Genomic DNA, 4,766 nt, shown 5'->3' with positions numbered 1-4,766 from the left:
TAGCTACATCATATGCTTCATATGTGTTACTTTTAAAATTTTTAGTTTACTCAAAAAATTATATTATATTTATTTAATATGTAAAAATTAAGTTAATGTAGATTGAGTCTTAGCTTGATTAGCATGGGTATTATTGACAATGCAAGAGGACGTCGATTCGAGTGCGTTAAAGTCCATTATCCTCCGATTTATGGGTTGGGGAGAGGCTATGAGTAGTTCTGAGTATTGTATCAAAATAACAGATATGATCATAATTTATAATGAGATTATTTAAAAAAATCAAGTTAATAATCATTTTAATTGCAAAAAAGAAAACTATAAAAATAAGATGGATAAGAGTCTTCCGGGGATTTTTTTTTTTTTTTTTTTGAATAAAACAAATTGGGCTTTATTACTTTCAAATCCAAAGCAAACAAAAACCAAAAAATTCTACAGAATTAAAAAAATAAAAAAAAACTCACACAAACCCAAATAAAAGGCCCAAACTTATGTAAAAACAATATCAGAACAAAAAAGAAAATTCCAAAAAAGTCTACATCATTGTTCCATTGCCCAATCAGCTTAATCCTTGGTAACCGTCCTAACACCTGCAATTAATTTTATTTTTGACGGTTCCAAAGTGCAGAGAGAAGTGAATAACATTCCCTTTCATCCTTCACAGTGACTCTCTTTCTCCGTTCCTTACCACTGCTTCACCTTCTTTATTTTGGTTCTCTCGCTCTCTCCACTCCCTCCTCCAAGTAAATGGACTCGCCCCCTCTCAGTGTTTCTTTCAAATCTTGTGGGCTAACTCATTGACCGATCTTGGTATATGGTTGAAAAAGATATTTTGAAATTTGTCTCTCAACTGATGTATATATCTGATATAAGCACCGATTAACGATTTATCCAGATGTGCTGACTAACATTTCTTGAACTGTTGACAATGAATTGCCCTCATTTATTACTCGCACCCAACCCTATTCTATACCCGTTTGCACTGCTCGATGGCAAGCAATAGCTTTGGCAACGAAGGCTGACAAAACCGCTTCATTGGTCTCCGCTCATGAAAATACCACTTCCCCTTCAGCATTCCTTGCCAGAATACCCGAAGCCGATTGAAATCTCTATCCGTCAAAAGCGCTATCAAAGTTGATTTTAATGGTTGAACCCGATGGTACCCTCTAGCACACCAATCCAGTTTCTTTTTTAATTTTCCTCCTTTCTGTCTCAGTAATCTCTGCAATGTAACCCCTGATGAAATGTGCTATATCTCTCCCTGTAGCAAACTTACTCTCATGGACCCTTATGTTCCTGCCTCACCAGATCGCCCACAACGTGCACAAGAAAAGCCATCGTTGAGTGATGGAACATGCATCAAATACCCTAGTAAGCCAATGTCCAAACCCCAAATCTTGATTACTTAGGAAATGCGAAAATTTAAGATCTGACCATACTTCAATTGTTACAGGGCATACTCGAAACAAATGATCCACTATTTCCTCCCTTTCACACCGAGGACAGCATGTTGTGTTCACAAGATTCTTGTATTTCATGTTAGCTAATGTAGGCAAGTAATTCCAAGAACTATTCTAGATTGTAATTTTAATTTTCCCAAGGAACTCCACAGCTTTTTGTAGAAATCACTAGAAATTGTTTGTAAAGCATAAGCACTAAAAACCCATGAATTATCTGTAATAGTATATAAGTACTCCAGATGGAGAACTCCCCTGAAGACTCACCACCCCACACCAGCCAATCATCATGGGCCTCTTTTGCCAACAGAATACGGAGGATTTGGGTTGCATCTGATGCCGAGAAGGTATTATTAATTAACTCATGCTTCCATTTTCTTTCATTTGCATCAATAAGTTCTAACACCCATGAATGTTGCAAATTAATAACAGAAGTAGATATCTAAAATTATCATTCCCGGGGATTCATGCATCATGGTAATTGAGATTCTATTTCCCGAACCCACTCTTCAGCATAACCCTTCCTTCAAAATACCTTTCATATCCCATATGCTTTTCCAAATGTACGATGGACTATTTCTTAACTGAGCATTAATAAAATCAGACCTAGGGAAATACTTCACTCTAAGAACATTAGCAAGTAACGAATTCGGAAGGTTTATAAGCCTCCACCCCTATTTAGCCAGCAAAGATATATTAAATTTGGCCATGCTCCGAGATCTCATTCCCCCTTCCTCTTTTAGCCGACACTTTTACTCCACTCACACCAATATATCCCCCTCCGCCCTTGCCCTTTCTACCACCGATATATTGCTATCATACTCTCAATCTCCCTACAAAAAGATTTCGATAACAGAAAACATGACATGACATATGTGGGAATTACTTGCAAAATTGGCTTCATAAAAATCTCCTTACCTCCTTGCGATAGTATCCTCGTGCTCCAGCTCTCAATACACATTTTAATTATGTCCTTAAATTTTTGAAAAGAAGTTTTTTCCCCTTCACCACCATTTTTGGCAAACCCAGATACTTTTCAAGATTAACCGAGAACTTCATTCCTAAGAGATTCGAGATTCTTACCTTATCCCCCCACATGTATTCGAGCTAAAAAAGATTGTTGATTTACTAAAATTCACACATTGACCTGAACACCTCTCATATTCTTTTAATATTCCATTTAGCAATAAAGCTTGTTTGGTTGTTGCCTCACCAAAAAGAATACTATTATTCGCAAATAGTAGGTGTGAAATTTGTGGACCACTTCTACTAGCTTTGGCTCCTTGTAATAATCCTCCTTCCATAGCCAACCTCATCAAAGCCAAGAGCCCTATGCTACAAATGAGAAAAAGAAAAGGGCTAAGAGGGTCACCTTAACAAAGTCCCCTAGCATGCTTAAACGTCCTCCCCTTACAACCATTTACAATAACTGAATAGGACAGCGAATAAATACATCTCATAATAACCTCCACCCATTCATCAATAAAACCTATTTTCAACATCACTTCCTTTAGAAAACCCCACTCTACCCTATCATAGACTTTACTAATGTCTAGCTTCAAAGCCATGTATCCTTTTTTATCGGTGCACTTTTGATGAAGAATATGTAATAAGTCATAAGCTAGCAATACATTATCGAAGATTAATGGCCTCGACACAAATGCACTTTAGGAACTATCAATGCACCTCCCGATTACTCCTTAAAGTCGATTCACTACTACTTTTGCTACAACTTTATATAGAATGGAACATAAATTTATAGGTCTAAAATTTTCTAAGTTTGTAAGATTAGAAATTTTAGGAATAAACACAATATCAGTATTGTTGACAGAGTCAAGATCTTTACCATTATTCAAAATGTCCAAGTTGTACGCAAAAACATCACCCCCTACAATGTGCCAATACCACTGAAAGAACATAGCCAGAAAACCATCAAAACTTGATGCTTTAGTAGACCCCATCTCTTTCAATGTCGGGTAGACCTCTTTATCAGTATACTTAGCCAAAAAGGAAAGATTTATATCTGAAGAAATACAAACATTAATTCCAGTCAATATATGCGACAAATCATCTACACCACTCAAGGAGAACAAATATTGGAAAAACCCTGTAGCTAACTCCTCTATTTCCTCCTCCTTACACGCGTCCGATCCATCCTCTCGCTCCAACCTACAAATGGTATTTCTCCTTCTACAAACAAAACCATATCTATGAAAAAATGTTGTATTTTTATCCCCCAACTGTAACTAATTAGCATGTGCCCTCTGTTCCCAATAAGCTTCATCCTTGTCAAACTCTAAATTCAGTTGGAATCTAGTATCGATAAGCTCTACCAAAGTATCATCATCCTATTCCATACCCATCAATTCTTTCAACTTCTTTGTGAGATTATGCTCTAAGCCCACTTGTTTAGGCTTAACCAGCTTCGCCATTTAGTCAAATTGTTACTCAGCCTATCCAACATTTCAAAGATAGAACTAGAAGACATATCCCATATTTGCTTAATCTCTAATTCCAACCATCTTCCATAGTCCATCAAGCTTCGAACCTAAATGACACGACTTTCGGTTTCCCATTATCCTTATCAATAGTTATTAGAAGCGAGCAATGATTAGAGAATGAATGTGGTATGTATTTAATCTAAGCGTTTGGGAATGTACTCAAGCGTTTGGGAATGTACTCAACCATTTCTCATTCACGACTCCGCTATCTAGTCATTCCCTTATGTTTGTCTTAGGCAGATTTCACCTTTCCTACATGAGCCATGAACCTAAATAGCCCATGTCCATTAATTCACTCCTCAAAAACCTCTCTAAAAGCCTTCATTCTGTGCTCCTCCCTTGGCACCCCACCAACCTTTTCAAAAGAATACAAAATTTCGTTAAAATCCCCATTCACCAACTATAGGAAGCTTTGATTATACCTAAGCCATCGTAAAACATTCCAAGTTTCATCACTAGTTCTTGCAAATGGCATCCCGTAAATACTAGTAAACTGTTAAAGCTTATCGTCTTCATTATCTCTGACTAAGACATCAATTTGTTTTTTCGAGAAACTTCGCAAGTCAACCACAACATCCTCCTTCCATGCCAAACACAGTCCTCCTTTTAACCCTTCTGCCTCTACCTCAATCCCATACCTAAAACCACACCTTCTTCTCACCTTCTCAATTCATTTTCTGTCAATTTAAGTATCTAAAAAAAGATCATCCGGGGAATAAACACCTTCAGCACATGCTGAAGCCTCCTTACTACCCACAAACTCCCCAATCCACGAACATTTCAACATAATATTTTCATTGTTACCGGCCGA

The 4,766-nt window shown here is 37.1% G+C and overlaps 1 long non-coding RNA gene across 1 annotated transcript; it reads left to right on the top strand.

Moving 5' to 3' along the window:
• The first annotated feature begins 569 nt into the window (after positions 1-569).
• Positions 570-1,785, top strand: LOC108456377 (uncharacterized). Its single transcript, XR_001866898.2, has 3 exons — positions 570-1,156; positions 1,265-1,368; positions 1,451-1,785. It is a non-coding gene; the product is annotated as an uncharacterized LOC108456377 (long non-coding RNA).
• Positions 1,786-4,766: the final 2,981 nt, after the last annotated feature.

This window comes from Gossypium arboreum, chromosome 10, assembly GCF_025698485.1.
Source record: "Gossypium arboreum isolate Shixiya-1 chromosome 10, ASM2569848v2, whole genome shotgun sequence".
Lineage (NCBI taxonomy): Eukaryota > Viridiplantae > Streptophyta > Magnoliopsida > Malvales > Malvaceae > Gossypium > Gossypium arboreum.
This window is presented reverse-complemented; position numbering and strand designations above follow the sequence as displayed.